This window comes from Triticum aestivum, chromosome 7B, assembly GCF_018294505.1.
Source record: "Triticum aestivum cultivar Chinese Spring chromosome 7B, IWGSC CS RefSeq v2.1, whole genome shotgun sequence".
NCBI classification, from domain to species: Eukaryota; Viridiplantae; Streptophyta; class Magnoliopsida; order Poales; family Poaceae; genus Triticum; species Triticum aestivum.
The window spans coordinates 763,196,887-763,214,108 of NC_057813.1; the positions used below are offsets into that span (position 1 = coordinate 763,196,887).

General features: G+C 44.5%; 1 long non-coding RNA gene across 1 annotated transcript; it reads right to left on the minus strand.

Moving 5' to 3' along the window:
• Nucleotides 1–261: 261 nt before the first annotated feature.
• LOC123156489 (uncharacterized) lies at nt 262–15,955 on the minus strand. Its single transcript, XR_006478172.1, has 3 exons — nt 15,804–15,955; nt 12,308–12,312; nt 262–290 (listed from the first exon to the last, which is right to left on the minus strand). It is a non-coding gene; the product is annotated as an uncharacterized lncRNA (long non-coding RNA).
• Between the last annotated feature and the right edge of the window lie 1,267 nt (nt 15,956–17,222).

A 17,222-nucleotide genomic window follows, 5' to 3' on the forward strand; every position in this document is an offset into this window, starting at 1 on the left:
TCATCCTATCATTATAGGCTGCATTATCCAAAGTGATGCACATCACTTTCTTATCAACCCTCCATTCACGGAAAGCTAGGTGAACCTCATCGGCAATAGATGCTCCATCATAGGGTGGATCAATTTTTTTGAACCATACAATCCTTTTGTTTAGTTTCCAATCAGCATCTATGTAATGGCAAGTAATGCAAATATAGCTATGCTTGGTGACTTCAGATTTCCAATTGTCGGATGTGAAACTAACTCTACCAGGGGCAGCTTGAATAATTTCCATCAATTCCTTTTTCTGGCTAACAAACTGTTGGAAATATACCCTAGAGGCAATAATAAATTGATTATTATTATATTTCCTTGTTCATGATAATCGTTTATTATCCATGCTAGAATTGTATTGATAGGAAACTCAGATACATGTGTGGATACATAGACAACACCATGTCCCTAGTAAGCCTCTAGTTGACTAGCTCGTTGATCAATAGATGGTTACGGTTTCCGGACCATGGACATTGGATGTCGTTGATAACGGGATCACATCATTAGGAGAATGATGTGATGGACAAGACCCAATCCTAAGCGTAGCACAAGATCATGTAGTTCGTATGCTAAAGCTTTTCTAATGTCAAGTATCATTTCCTTAGACCATGAGATTGTGCAACTCCCGGATACCGTAGGAGTGCTTTGGGTGTGCCAAACGTCACAACGTAACTGGATGGCTATAAAGGTACACTACGGGTATCTCTGAAAGTGTCTGTTGGGTTGGCACAAATCGAGATTGGGATTTGTCACTTCGTGTAAATGGAGAGGTATCTCTGGGCCCACTCGGTAGGACATCATCATAATGTGCACAATGTGACCAAGGGTTCATCACGGGATGATGTGTTACGGAACGAGTAAAGAGACTTGCCGGTAACGAGATTGAACAAGGTATCGGTATACCAACGATCGAATCTCGGGCAAGTACCATACCGCTAGACAAAGGGAATTGTATACGGGATTGATTGAGTCCTTGACATCGTGGTTCATCCGATGAGATCATCGTGAACATGTGGGAGCCAACATGGGTATCCAGATCCCGCTGTTGGTTATTGACTGGAGAACGTCTCGGTCATGACTACATGTCTCCCGAACCCGTAGGGTCTACACACTTAAGGTTCGATGACGCTAGGGTTATAAAGGAAGCTTGTATGTGGTTACCGAATGTTGTTCGGAGTCCCGGATGAGATCCCGAACGTCACGAGGAGTTCCGGAATGGTCCGGAGGTAAAGATTTATATATAGGAAGTCCTGTTTCGGCCATCGGGACAAGTTTCGGGGTCATTGGTATTGTACCAGGACCACCGGAAGGGTCCCAGGGGCCCACCGGGTGGGGCCACCTACCCCGGGGGGCCACATGGGCTGTAGGGGGTGCGCCTTGGCCTACATGGGCCTAGGGCACCAGCCCCAAGAGGCCCATGCGCCTAGGGAACCCTAAAAGGAAGAGTCCCAGAAGGGGAAGGCACCTCCTAGGTGCCTTGGGGGGGATGGACTCCTCCCCTGGCCGCCGCCCCCTAGGAGATTGGATCTCCTAGGGCTGGCGCACCCCCCCTTGGGACCCCTATATATAGTGGGGGTAGAGGGCCTCTTGAGGAACCCCTTATGCCTTTGGTGCAGCCCCTCCCTCTCTCCTAAGTCCTTCTCCTCTCCCGTGGTGCTTGGCGAAGCCCTGCAGGATTGCCGGGCTCCTCCACCACCACCACGCCATTGTGCTGCTGCTGGATGGAGTCTTCCTCAACCTCTCCCTCTCTCCTTGCTGGATCAAGGCGTGGGAGACGTCACCGGGCTGTACGTGTGTTGAACGCGGAGGTGCCGTCCGTTCGGCACTAGGATCATCGGTGATCTGAATCACGACGAGTACGACTCCATCAACCCCGTTCACTTGAACGCTTCCGCTTAGCGATCTACAAGGGTATGTAGATGCACTCTCCTTCCCCTCGTTGCTGGTCTCTCCATAGATAGATCTTGGTGACACGTAGGAAAATTTTGAATTTCTGCTACGTTCCCCAACAGTGGCATCATGAGCTAGGTCTATGCGTAGTTTCTATGCACGAGTAGAACACAAAGTAGTTGTGGGCGTTGATTTTGTTCAATATGCTTGCCGTTACTAGTCTTATCTTGATTCGGCGGCATCGTGGGATGAAGCGGCCCGGACCAACCTTACACGTACGCTTACGTGAGACCGGTTCCACCGACAAACATGCACTAGTTGCATAAGGTGGCTGGCGGGTGTCTGTCTCTCCCACTTTAGTCGGATCGGATTCGATGAACATGGTCCTTATGAAGGGTAAATAGCAATTGGCATATCACGTTGTGGTCTTTGCGTAGGTAAGAAACGTTCTTGCTAGAATCCCATAGCAGCCACGTAAAACATGCAAACAACAATTAGAGGATGTCTAACTTGTTTTTGCAGGGTATGCTATGTGATGTGATATGGCCAAAGGATGTGATGAATGATATATGTGATGTATGAGATTGATCATGTTCTTGTAATAGGAATCACGACTTGCATGTCGATGAGTATGACAATCGGCAGGAGCCATAGGAGTTGTCTTTATTTATTTATGACCTGCGTGTCAACATAAACGTCATGTAATTACTTTACTTTATTGCTAACCGTTAGCTGTAGTAGTATAAGTAATAGATGACGACACAACTTCATGAAGACACGATGATGGAGATCATGATGATGGAGATCATGGTGTCATGCCGGTGACGAGATGATCATGGAGCCCCATGATGGAGATCAAAGGAGCTATATGATATTGGCCATATCATGTCACTACTATTTGATTGCATGTGATGTTTATCATGTTTATACATCTTATTTGCTTATAACGACGGTAGTAAATAAGATGATCCCTTACAACAATTTCAAGAAGTGTTCTCCCCTAACTGTGCACCGTTGCGACAGTTCGTGTTTCGAAGCACCACGTGATGATCGGGTGTTAGATTCTAACGTTCACATACAACGGGTGTAAGATAGATTTACACACGCGAAACACTTAGGGTTAACTTGACGAGCCTAGCATGTACAGACATGGCCTCGGAACACAGAAGACCGAAAGGTCGAGCATGAGTCATATAGAAGATACGATCAACATGAAGATGTTCACCGATGTTGACTAGTCCGTCTCACGTGATGATCGGACACGGCCTAGTTGACTCGGATCATGTAATCACTTAGATGACTAGAGGGATGTCTATCTGAGTGGGAGTTCATAAGATGAACTTAATTATCCTGAACATAGTCAAAAGGATTTTGCAAATTATGTCGTAGCTCACGCTATAGTTCTACTGTTTAGATATGTTCCTAGAGAAAAATTTTAGTTGAAAGTTGATAGTAGTTGTTATGCAGACTAGGTCTGTAAACTGAGGTTTGTCCTCATTTGCTTCATAGAAGGCTTATGTCCTTAATGCACCGCTCAGTGTGCTGAACTTCGAACGTCGTCTGTAGATGTTGGGAACATCTGACATACAAATTTTGATAACTACGTGATAGTTCAGTTAAACGGCTTAGAGTTGAGGCACCGAAGACGTTTTGGAATGTCGCAAAACATATGAGATGTTTCGAGGGCTGAAATTGGGATTTCAGGCTCGTGCCCACGTCAAGAGGTATAAGACCTCCGACGATTTTCTTAGCCTGCAAACTAAGGAGAAAAGCTCAATTGTTGTGCTTGTGCTCAGATTGTCTGAGTACAACAATCGCTTGAATCGAGTGGGAGTTGATCTTCCAGATGAAATAGTGATGGTTCTCCGAAGTCATTACCACCAAGCTGCTAGAGCTTCGTGATGAACTATAATATATCAGGGACATATATGATGATCCTTGAGATATTCGCGATGTTTGACACCACAAAAGTAGAAATCAAGAAGGAGCATCAATTGTTGATGGTTGGTGAAACCACTAGTTTCAAGAAGGGCAAGGGCAAGAAGGGATACTTCATGAAACGGCAATTCAGCTGCTGCTCTAGTGAAGAAACCCAAAGTTGAACCCAAACCCGAGACTAAGTGCTTCTGTAATAAGGGGAACAGCCACTGGAGCAGAATTACCCTAGATACTTGGTAGATTAGAAGGCTGGCAAGGTCGATAGAAGTATATTGGATATACATTGTGTTGATGTGTACTTTACTAGTACTCCTAGTAGCACCAGGGTATTAGATACCGGTTCGGTTGCTAAGTGTTAGTAACTCGAAATAAAAGCTACGGAATAAACGGAGACTAGCTAAAGGTGAGCTGACGATATGTGTTGGAAGTGTTTCCAATGTTGATATGATCAAGCATCGCACGCTCCCTCTACCAACGAGATTGGTATTAAAACCTAAATAATTGTTATTTGGTGTTTGCGTTGAGCATAGACATGACTGGATTATGTCTATCGCAATACGGTTATTCATTTAAGGAGAATAATGGTTACTCTGTTTATTTGAATAATACCTTCAAATGGTCTTACACCTGAAATGAATGGTTTATTGAATCTCGATCGTAGTGATACACATGTTCATGCCAAAAGATAGTAATGATAGTACCACCTACTTGTGGCACTGCCACTTAAGTCATATCGGTATAAAATGCATGAAGAAGCTCCATGTTGATGGATCTTTTGGCTCACTCGTTTTTGAAAGGATTGAGACATGCGAACCATGTTTGTTGGTAGATATGCATGAAGAAACTCTATACAGATGGATCATTTGGACTCACTTGATTTTTGAATCACTTGAGACATGCAAATCATACCACATGGGCAAGATGTCTGAAAGCCTCGTTTTCAGTAAAATGGAACTGGAAAGCAACTTGTTGGAAGTAATACATTTTGATGTGTGCAGTCCAATGAGTGCTGAGGCGCGTAGTGGATATCATTATGTTCTTACTTCACAGATGATTTGAGTAGATGTTGAGAATATTTACTTGATGAATCACGAGTCTGAATTATTGAAAGGTTCAAGTAATTTCAGGGTGAAGTTTAAAGATCGTCGTGACAAGAGGATAAAAGATTTATGATATGATCATAGAGATGAATATCTGAATTACGAGTTTGGCACAGAATTAAGACATTGTGGAAATTGTTTCACAACTGATACAGCCTGGAACACCATAGTGTGATGGTGTGTCCGAACATCATAATTGCACCCTATTGGATATGATGCATACCATGATGTCTCTTATCGAATTACCATGAAAGTTTATGGGTTAGGCATTAGAGACAACCGCATTCACTTTAAATAGGGCACCACGTAATTCCGATGAGATGACACCGTATGAACTATGGTTTAGAGAAACCTAAGCTGTCATTTCTTAAAAGTTTGGGGCTGCAATGCTTATGTGAAAAAGTTTCAGGCTGATAAGCTCGAACCCAAAGCGGATAAATGCATCTTCATAGGACACCCAAAATAGTTGGGTATACCTCCTGTCTCAGATCCGAAAGCAATAAGGGATTGTTTCTAGAATCGAGTCCTTTCTCGAGGAAAAGTTTCTCTCGAAAGAATTGAGTGGGAGGATGGTGGAGACTTGATGAGGTTATTGAACCGTATCTTCAACTAGTGTGTGGCAGGGCACAGGAAGTTGTTCCTGTGGCACCTACACCAATTGAAGTGGAAGCTTATGATATTGATCATGAGACTTCGGATCAAGTCACTCCCAAACCTCGTAGGATGACAAGGATGCGTACTACTTCTGAGTGGTACGTAATCCTGTCTTATAAGTCATGTTGCTAGACAACAATGAACCTACGAGCTGTGGAGAAGCGATGGTGGGCCCGGATTCCGATAAATGGCTCGAGGCCATAAAATCCGAGAGAGGATCCATGTATGAAAACAAAGTGTAGACTTTGGCAGAATGGCTCGATGGTCGTAAGGCTATTGAGTGCAGATGGATTTTAAAAGGAAGACGAACAATGATGGTAAATGTCACCATTAAGAAAGCTCGACTTGTCGTTAAGATGTTTTCCGACAAGTTCAAGGAGTTGACTACGATGAGACTTTCTCACTCGTAGCGATGCTAAGAGTCTGTTGGAATTATATTAGCGATTACTGCATTATTTATGAAATCTTGCAGATAGGATGTCAAAACATTGTTTCCTTGATGATTTTCTTGAGGAAAGGTTGTATGTGATACAACCGGAAGGTTTTGTCAATCCTGAAAGATGCTAATAAGTATGCAAAGCCCCAGCAATCCTTCTAAGGACTGGAGTAAGCATCTCGGAGTTGGAATGTATGCTTTGATGAGATGATCAAAGATTTTGGGTTTATACAAAGTTTATGAGAAACTTGTATTTCCAAAGAAGTGAGTGGGAGCACTATAGATTTTTTGATGAATATATGTTGTTGACATATTGTGGATCAGAAATGATGTAGAATTTCTGGAAAGCATGTAGGGTTATTTGGAAAGTGTTTTTCAATGGAAAGCCTGGATTAAGCTACTTGAACATTGAGCATCAAGATCTATAAGGATAGATCAAAACGCTTAATGGTACTTCCAAATGAGCACATACCTTGACATGATCTTGAAGGTGTTCAAGATGGACCAGTCAAAGAAGGAGTTCTTGCATGAGTGGTAAGGTATGAATTTAAGACTTAAAGCTCGACCATGGCAGAATAGAGAGAAAGGACGAAGGTCGTCCCCTATGCTTAAGACATAGGCTCTACAGTATGTTGTGCTATGTACCGCACCTGAAGTGTGCCTTGCCATGAGTCAGTCAAGGGGTACAAGAGTGATCCAAGAATGGATCACAGGACAGCGGTCAAAGTTATCCTTAGTAACTAGTGGACTAAGGAATTTTCTCGATTATGGAGGTGGGAAAAAGAGTTCGTCGTAAAGGGTTACGCCGATGCAAACTTTGACACTAATCCAGATTATTATGAGTAGTAAACTGGATTCGTATAGTAGAACAGTTATTTGGAATAGCTCCAAACAGAACGTGGTAGCTGCATCCAGGAGATGACATAGAGATTTGTAAAGCGCACACGGTTCTGAAAGGTTCAGACCCGTTGACTATAACCTCTCTCACAAGCATAACATGATCAAACCCAGAACTCATCGAGTGTTAATCACATGGTAAATGTGAACTAGATTATTGACTCTAGTAAACTCTTTGGGTGTTAGTCACATGGGGATGTGACCTTGAGTGTTAATCACATATCGATGTGAACTAGATTATTGACTCTAGTAAACTCTTTGGGTGTTTGTCACATGGGGATGTGACCTTGAGTGTTAGTCACATAGCGATGTGAACTGGATTATTGCTCTAGTGCAAGTGGGAGACTGTTGGAAATATACCCTAGAGGCAATAATAAATTGATTATTATTATATTTCCTTGTTCATGATAATCGTTTATTATCCATGCTAGAATTGTATTGATAGGAAACTCAGATACATGTGTTGATACATAGACAACACCATGTCCCTAGTAAGCCTCTAGTTGACTAGCTCGTTGATCAATAGATGGTTACGGTTTCCTGACCATGGACATTGGATGTCGTTGATAACGGGATCACATCATTAGGAGAATGATGTGATGGACAAGACCCAATCCTAAGCGTAGCACAAGATCATGTAGTTCGTATGCTAAAGCTTTTCTAATGTCAAGTATCATTTCCTTAGACCATGAGATTGTGCAACTCCCGGATACCGTAGGAGTGCTTTGGGTGTGCCAAACGTCACAACGTAACTGGGTGGCTATAAAGGTACACTATGGGTATCTCTGAAAGTGTCTGTTGGGTTGGCACAAATCGAGATTGGGATTTGTCACTTCGTGTAAATGGAGAGGTATCTCTGGGCCCACTCGGTAGGACATCATCATAATGTGCACAATGTGACCAAGGGTTCATCACGGGATGATGTGTTACGGAACGAGTAAAGAGACTTGCCGGTAACGAGATTGAACAAGGTATCGGTATACCAACGATCGAATCTCGGGCAAGTACCATACCGCTAGACAAAGGGAATTGTATACGGGATTGATTGAGTCCTTGACATCGTGGTTCATCCGATGAGATCATCGTGAACATGTGGGAGCCAACATGGGTATCCAGATCCCGCTGTTGGTTATTGACCGGAGAACGTCTCGGTCATGACTACATGTCTCCCGAACCCGTAGGGTCTACACACTTAAGGTTCGATGACGCTAGGGTTATAAAGGAAGCTTGTATGTGGTTACCGAATGTTGTTCGGAGTCCCGGATGAGATCCCGAACGTCACGAGGAGTTCCAGAATGGTCCGGAGGTAAAGATTTATATATAGGAAGTCCTGTTTCGGCCATCGGGACAAGTTTCGGGGTCATTGGTATTGTACCGGGACCACCGGAAGGGTCCCAGGGGCCCACCGGGTGGGGCCACCTACCCCGGGGGGCCACATGGGCTGTAGGGGGTGCGCCTTGGCCTACATGGGCCTAGGGCACCAGCCCCAAGAGGCCCATGCGCCTAGGGAACCCTAAAAGGAAGAGTCCCAGAAGGGGAAGGCACCTCCTAGGTGCCTTGGGGGGGATGGACTCCTCCCCTGGCCGCCGCCCCCTAGGAGATTGGATCTCCTAGGGCTGGCGCACCCCCCCTTGGGACCCCTATATATAGTGGGGGTAGAGGGCCTCTTGAGGAACCCCTTATGCCTTTGGTGCAGCCCCTCCCTCTCTCCTAAGTCCTTCTCCTCTCCCGTGGTGCTTGGCGAAGCCCTGCAGGATTGCCGGGCTCCTCCACCACCACCACGCCGTTGTGCTGCTGCTGGATGGAGTCTTCCTCAACCTCTCCCTCTCTCCTTGCTGGATCAAGGCGTGGGAGACGTCACCGGGCTGTACGTGTGTTGAACGCGGAGGTGCCGTCCGTTCGGCACTAGGATCATCGGTGATCTGAATCACGACGAGTACGACTCCATCAACCCCGTTCACTTGAACGCTTCCGCTTAGCGATCTACAAGGGTATGTAGATGCACTCTCCTTCCCCTCGTTGCTGGTCTCTCCATAGATAGATCTTGGTGACACGTAGGAAAATTTTGAATTTCTGCTACGTTCCCCAACAGTGGCATCATGAGCTAGGTCTATGCGTAGTTTCTATGCACGAGTAGAACACAAAGTAGTTGTGGGCGTTGATTTTGTTCAATATGCTTGCCGTTACTAGTCTTATCTTGATTCGGCGGCATCGTGGGATGAAGCGGCCCGGACCAACCTTACACGTACGCTTACGTGAGACCGGTTCCACCGACAAACATGCACTAGTTGCATAAGGTGGCTGGCGGGTGTCTGTCTCTCCCACTTTAGTCGGATCGGATTCGATGAACATGGTCCTTATGAAGGGTAAATAGCAATTGGCATATCACGTTGTGGTCTTTGCGTAGGTAAGAAACGTTCTTGCTAGAATCCCATAGCAGCCACGTAAAACATGCAAACAACAATTAGAGGATGTCTAACTTGTTTTTGCAGGGTATGCTATGTGATGTGATATGGCCAAAGGATGTGATGAATGATATATGTGATGTATGAGATCGATCATGTTCTTGTAATAGGAATCACGACTTGCATGTCGATGAGTATGACAACCGGCAGGAGCCATTGGAGTTGTCTTTATTTATTTATGACCTGCGTGTCAACATAAACGTCATGTAATTACTTTACTTTATTGCTAACCGTTAGCTGTAGTAGTATAAGTAATAGATGATGACACAACTTCATGAAGACACGATGATGGAGATCATGATGATGGAGATCATGGTGTCATGCCGGTGACGAGATGATCATGGAGCCCCATGATGGAGATCAAAGGAGCTATATGATATTGGCCATATCATGTCACTACTATTTGATTGCATGTGATGTTTATCATGTTTATACATCTTATTTGCTTATAACGACGGTAGTAAATAAGATGATCCCTTACAACAATTTCAAGAAGTGTTCTCCCCTAACTGTGCACCGTTGCGACAGTTCGTGTTTCGAAGCACCACGTGATGATCGGGTGTTAGATTCTAACGTTCACATACAACGGGTGTAAGACAGATTTACACACGCGAAACACTTAGGGTTAACTTGACGAGCCTAGCATGTACAGACATGGCCTCGGAACACAGAAGACCGAAAGGTCGAGCATGAGTCGTATAGAAGATACGATCAACATGAAGATGTTCACCGATGTTGACTAGTCCGTCTCACGTGATGATCGGACACGGCCTAGTTGACTCGGATCATGTAATCACTTAGATGACTAGAGGGATGTCTATCTGAGTGGGAGTTCATAAGATGAACTTAATTATCCTGAACATAGTCAAAAGGATTTTGCAAATTATGTCGTAGCTCACGCTATAGTTCTACTGTTTAGATATGTTCCTAGAGAAAAATTTTAGTTGAAAGTTGATAGTAGTTGTTATGCAGACTAGGTCTGTAAACTGAGGTTTGTCCTCATTGCTTCATAGAAGGCTTATGTCCTTAATGCACCGCTCAGTGTGCTGAACTTCGAACGTCGTCTGTAGATGTTGGGAACATCTGACATACAAATTTTGATAACTACGTGATAGTTCAGTTAAACGGCTTAGAGTTGAGGCACCGAAGACGTTTTGGAACGTCGCAAAACATATGAGATGTTTCGAGGGCTGAAATTGGGATTTCAGGCTCGTGCCCACGTCAAGAGGTATAAGACCTCCGACGATTTTCTTAGCCTGCAAACTAAGGAGAAAAGCTCAATTGTTGTGCTTGTGCTCAGATTGTCTGAGTACAACAATCGCTTGAATCGAGTGGGAGTTGATCTTCCAGATGAAATAGTGATGGTTCTCCGAAGTCATTACCACCAAGCTGCTAGAGCTTCGTGATGAACTATAATATATCAGGGACATATATGATGATCCTTGAGATATTCGCGATGTTTGACACCACAAAAGTAGAAATCAAGAAGGAGCATCAATTGTTGATGGTTGGTGAAACCACTAGTTTCAAGAAGGGCAAGGGCAAGAAGGGATACTTCATGAAACGGCAATTCAGCTGCTGCTCTAGTGAAGAAACCCAAAGTTGAACCCAAACCCGAGACTAAGTGCTTCTGTAATAAGGGGAACAGCCACTGGAGCAGAATTACCCTAGATACTTGGTAGATTAGAAGGCTGGCAAGGTCGATAGAAGTATATTGGATATACATTGTGTTGATGTGTACTTTACTAGTACTCCTAGTAGCACCAGGGTATTAGATACCGGTTCGGTTGCTAAGTGTTAGTAACTCGAAATAAAAGCTACGGAATAAACGGAGACTAGCTAAAGGTGAGCTGACGATATGTGTTGGAAGTGTTTCCAATGTTGATATGATCAAGCATCGCACGCTCCCTCTACCAACGAGATTGGTATTAAAACCTAAATAATTGTTATTTGGTGTTTGCGTTGAGCATAGACATGACTGGATTATGTCTATCGCAATACGGTTATTCATTTAAGGAGAATAATGGTTACTCTGTTTATTTGAATAATACCTTCAAATGGTCTTACACCTGAAATGAATGGTTTATTGAATCTCGATCGTAGTGATACACATGTTCATGCCAAAAGATAGTAATGATAGTACCACCTACTTGTGGCACTGCCACTTAAGTCATATCGGTATAAAATGCATGAAGAAGCTCCATGTTGATGGATCTTTTGGCTCACTCGTTTTTGAAAGGATTGAGACATGCGAACCATGTTTGTTGGTAGATATGCATGAAGAAACTCTATACAGATGGATCATTTGGACTCACTTGATTTTTGAATCACTTGAGACATGCAAATCATACCACATGGGCAAGATGTCTGAAAGCCTCGTTTTCAGTAAAATGGAACTGGAAAGCAACTTGTTGGAAGTAATACATTTTGATGTGTGCAGTCCAATGAGTGCTGAGGCGCGTAGTGGATATCGTTATGTTCTTACTTCACAGATGATTTGAGTAGATGTTGAGAATATTTACTTGATGAATCACGAGTCTGAATTATTGAAAGGTTCAAGTAATTTCAGGGTGAAGTTTAAAGATCGTCGTGACAAGAGGATAAAAGATTTATGATATGATCATAGAGATGAATATCTGAATTACGAGTTTGGCACAGAATTAAGACATTGTGGAAATTGTTTCACAACTGATACAGCCTGGAACACCATAGTGTGATGGTGTGTCCGAACATCATAATTGCACCCTATTGGATATGATGCATACCATGATGTCTCTTATTGAATTACCATGAAAGTTTATGGGTTAGGCATTAGAGACAACCGCATTCACTTTAAATAGGGCACCACGTAATTCCGATGAGATGACACCGTATGAACTATGGTTTAGAGAAACCTAAGCTGTCATTTCTTAAAAGTTTGGGGCTGCAATGCTTATGTGAAAAAGTTTCAGGCTGATAAGCTCGAACCCAAAGCGGATAAATGCATCTTCATAGGACACCCAAAATAGTTGGGTATACCTCCTGTCTCAGATCCGAAAGCAATAAGGGATTGTTTCTAGAATCGAGTCCTTTCTCGAGGAAAAGTTTCTCTCGAAAGAATTGAGTGGGAGGATGGTGGAGACTTGATGAGGTTATTGAACCGTATCTTCAACTAGTGTGTGGCAGGGCACAGGAAGTTGTTCCTGTGGCACCTACACCAATTGAAGTGGAAGCTTATGATATTGATCATGAGACTTCGGATCAAGTCACTCCCAAACCTCGTAGGATGACAAGGATGCGTACTACTTCTGAGTGGTACGTAATCCTGTCTTATAAGTCATGTTGCTAGACAACAATGAACCTACGAGCTGTGGAGAAGCGATGGTGGGCCCGGATTCCGATAAATGGCTCGAGGCCATAAAATCCGAGAGAGGATCCATGTATGAAAACAAAGTGTAGACTTTGGCAGAATGGCTCGATGGTCGTAAGGCTATTGAGTGCAGATGGATTTTAAAAGGAAGACGAACAATGATGGTAAATGTCACCATTAAGAAATCTCGACTTGTCGTTAAGATGTTTTCCGACAAGTTCAAGGAGTTGACTACGATGAGACTTTCTCACTCGTAGCGATGCTAAGAGTCTGTTGGAATTATATTAGCGATTACTGCATTATTTATGAAATCTTGCAGATAGGATGTCAAAACATTGTTTCCTTGATGATTTTCTTGAGGAAAGGTTGTATGTGATACAACCGGAAGGTTTTGTCAATCCTGAAAGATGCTAATAAGTATGCAAAGCCCCAGCAATCCTTCTAAGGACTGGAGTAAGCATCTCGGAGTTGGAATGTATGCTTTGATGAGATGATCAAAGATTTTGGGTTTATACAAAGTTTATGAGAAACTTGTATTTCCAAAGAAGTGAGTGGGAGCACTATAGATTTTTTGATGAATATATGTTGTTGACATATTGTGGATCAAAAATGATGTAGAATTTCTGGAAAGCATGTAGGGTTATTTGGAAAGTGTTTTTCAATGGAAAGCCTGGATTAAGCTACTTGAACATTGAGCATCAAGATCTATAAGGATAGATCAAAACGCTTAATGGTACTTCCAAATGAGCACATACCTTGACATGATCTTGAAGGTGTTCAAGATGGACCAGTCAAAGAAGGAGTTCTTGCCTGAGTGGTAAGGTATGAATTTAAGACTTAAAGCTCGACCATGGCAGAATAGAGAGAAAGGACGAAGGTCGTCCCCTATGCTTAAGACATAGGCTCTACAGTATGTTGTGCTATGTACCGCACCTGAAGTGTGCCTTGCCATGAGTCAGTCAAGGGGTACAAGAGTGATCCAAGAATGGATCACAGGACAGCGGTCAAAGTTATCCTTAGTAACTAGTGGACTAAGGAATTTTCTCGATTATGGAGGTGGGAAAAAGAGTTCGTCGTAAAGGGTTACGCCGATGCAAACTTTGACACTAATCCAGATTATTATGAGTAGTAAACTGGATTCGTATAGTAGAACAGTTATTTGGAATAGCTCCAAACAGAACGTGGTAGCTGCATCCAGGAGATGACATAGAGATTTGTAAAGCGCACACGGTTCTGAAAGGTTCAGACCCGTTGACTATAACCTCTCTCACAAGCATAACATGATCAAACCCAGAACTCATCGAGTGTTAATCACATGGTAAATGTGAACTAGATTATTGACTCTAGTAAACTCTTTGGGTGTTAGTCACATGGGGATGTGACCTTGAGTGTTAATCACATATCGATGTGAACTAGATTATTGACTCTAGTAAACTCTTTGGGTGTTAGTCACATGGGGATGTGACCTTGAGTGTTAGTCACATAGCGATGTGAACTGGATTATTGCTCTAGTGCAAGTGGGAGACTGTTGGAAATATACCCTAGAGGCAATAATAAATTGATTATTATTATATTTCCTTGTTCATGATAATCGTTTATTATCCATGCTAGAATTGTATTGATAGGAAACTCAGATACATGTGTTGATACATAGACAACACCATGTCCCTAGTAAGCCTCTAGTTGACTAGCTCGTTGATCAATAGATGGTTACGGTTTCCTGACCATGGACATTGGATGTCGTTGATAACGGGATCACATCATTAGGAGGAGGATGTGATGGACAAGACCCAATCCTAAGCCTAGCACAAGATCATGTAGTTCGTGTGCTAAAGCTTTTCTAATGTCAAGTATCATTTCCTTAGACCATGAGATTGTGCAACTCCCGGATACCGTAGGAGTGCTTTGGGTGTGCCAAACGTCACAACGTAACTGGGTGGCTATAAAGGTACACTACGGGTATCTCTGAAAGTGTCTGTTGGGTTGGCACAAATCGAGATTGGGATTTGTCACTTTGTGTAAATGGAGAGGTATCTCTGGGCCCACTCGATAGGACATCATCATAATGTGCACAATGTGACCAAGGGTTGATCACGGGATGATGTGTTACGGAACGAGTAAAGAGACTTGCCGGTAACGAGATTGAACAAGGTGTCGGTATACCAACGATCGAATCTCGGGCAAGTACCATACCGCTAGACAAAGGGAATTGTATACGGGATTGATTGAGTCCTTGACATCGTGGTTCATCCAATGAGATCATCGTGGAACATGTGGGAGCCAACATGGGTATCCAGATCCCGCTGTTGGTTATTGACCGGAGAACGTCTTGGTCATGACTACATGTCTCCCGAACCCGTAGGGTCTACACACTTAAGGTTTGATGACGCTAGGGTTATAAAGGAAGCTTGTATGTGGTTACCGAATGTTGTTCGGAGTCCTGGATGAGATACCGGACGTCACGAGGAGTTCCGGAATGGTCCGCAGGTAAAGATTTATATATAGGAAGTCATGTTTCGGCCATCGGGACAAGTTTCGGGGTCATCGGTATTGGATCTCCTAGGGCTGGCGCACCCCCCCTTGGGATCCCTATATATAGTGGGGGTAGAGGGCCTCTTGAGGAACCCCTTATGCCTTTGGTGCAGCCCCTCCCTCTCTCCTAACTCCTTCTCCTCTCCCGTGGTGCTTGGCGAAGCCCTGCAGGATTGCCACGCTCCTCCACCACCACCACGCCGTTGTGCTGCTGCTGGATGGAGTCTTCCTCAACCTCTCCCTCTCTCCTTGCTGGATCAAGGCGTGGGAGACGTCACCGGGCTGTACGTGTGTTGAACGTGGAGGTGCCGTCCGTTCGGCACTAGGATCATCGGTGATCTGAATCACGATGAGTACGACTCCATCAACCCCGTTCACTTGAACGCTTCCGCTTAGCGATCTACAAGGGTATGTAGATGCACTCTCCTTCCCCTCGTTGCTGGTCTCTCCATAGATAGATCTTGGTGACACGTAGGAAAATTTTGAATTTCTGCTACGTTCCCCAACACAAACATTGCCATTATCTCTCTTTTTATTGTGTGCCGACCAATAGACTTGAATTGTGGACAACAAGCAGACATCATTGTTCTAAATCCATCTTCTTCAACTGTTGTAAATGGATGAGCACCGGATACAAGATAAATAGAGACCGAATTTCTAGCAACTTGGGCATCAAATCTACCATTTTTAATGCAGCTGTTCCATCATCATTTGTTTCAGATTTCAAGAAAAAATTATTTATTGTCGCTTGTTCAATCTTATGCTTACTTTCAATGTGTCTAAGGAGATGAGATGTGCCATTTGTCGATTTAGTCGACAGTTTAGAGTCGCAATGGTTGCATTGAGCTACAGAAATCTCAGCACCATCTTTCGAGATCTTGGTGAAGTCAAGCCATACCTTTGACTTCTTCAGTTTGGAAGTAGTAGGTTGCGGCTGCGGTTTTGCCCCATTGGCAGTAGGTTCTGCATGTTGTGTTGTTGGTACACTTCCTTCATCTCCATGAACATCAGTTGTTGCCTGTTTTCCCCTTGCTCTTGCACGTTTCTGCCGAGTTCGAGGAGGATCGGCAGGTACAATAAACAATTCCATTGGTCCGTCCTGCCCTTCTAATTCTTCCGGATGGTACTCTGGTTCATCACCCTCCGGTCCTTCTAATTCTCTTGAATTCATCATGATCAAACTGCAACATATACATACAACAACATGTTACTACCGCATCATACGCAAACAGCACAAGTATTAGTATTACTACCGCATCATAGTATAGCCATCTGAACTACATGTTTGCAATTTTCAACAGCACCATCTACCCCATACTCCAGTCCATCCTAACAACACATATCCATCCTAACAGCACCATATCATTACATCTTTGGAGATTTGCAACTACAAAAAATGAACCTTGGAGGCTTGGAGTTGCAGGCAGTAGCCGGCGGCGAGGAAGATCGTTGGTGTGGCCTATAGCCGGCGGCGAGGAAGATCGTCGGAGACGGAGCGGGGCGGTAGCGGTCGAGGCCGGAGCGTGGCCGCCGCGGTCGGGGACGGAGCGTAGAGGCCGCGGTCAGGGACGGAGCTGGGAGGCCGCGGTCGGGGAGGGAGCGAGGCGGCCGCGGCCGGGGACAGAGCGGGGCGGCCGCGGTCGGGGATGGACTAGGGAGGCTGCGGTCGGGGAGGGAGCGAGGCGGCCGCAGTCGGGGATGGAGCGGGGAGGCCGCGGTCAGGGACGGAGCGGGGCCGCCGCGGGCGAGGACGAAGGGCGGCGAGCCGGCGACCAGCAGGGCAAGCTAGGTCTACGTCGGCGCTGCCATGTTCGAGTGAGGAGGAGAGGCTGGGAGTGGGAGGAGGCCAGGAGGGGATTGAGTGGGGGCGTGGGAGGTGGGAGTTAGGGCAGCCAACGACGAGTGGGCTGCTCTTGGGCTGCTGTTTC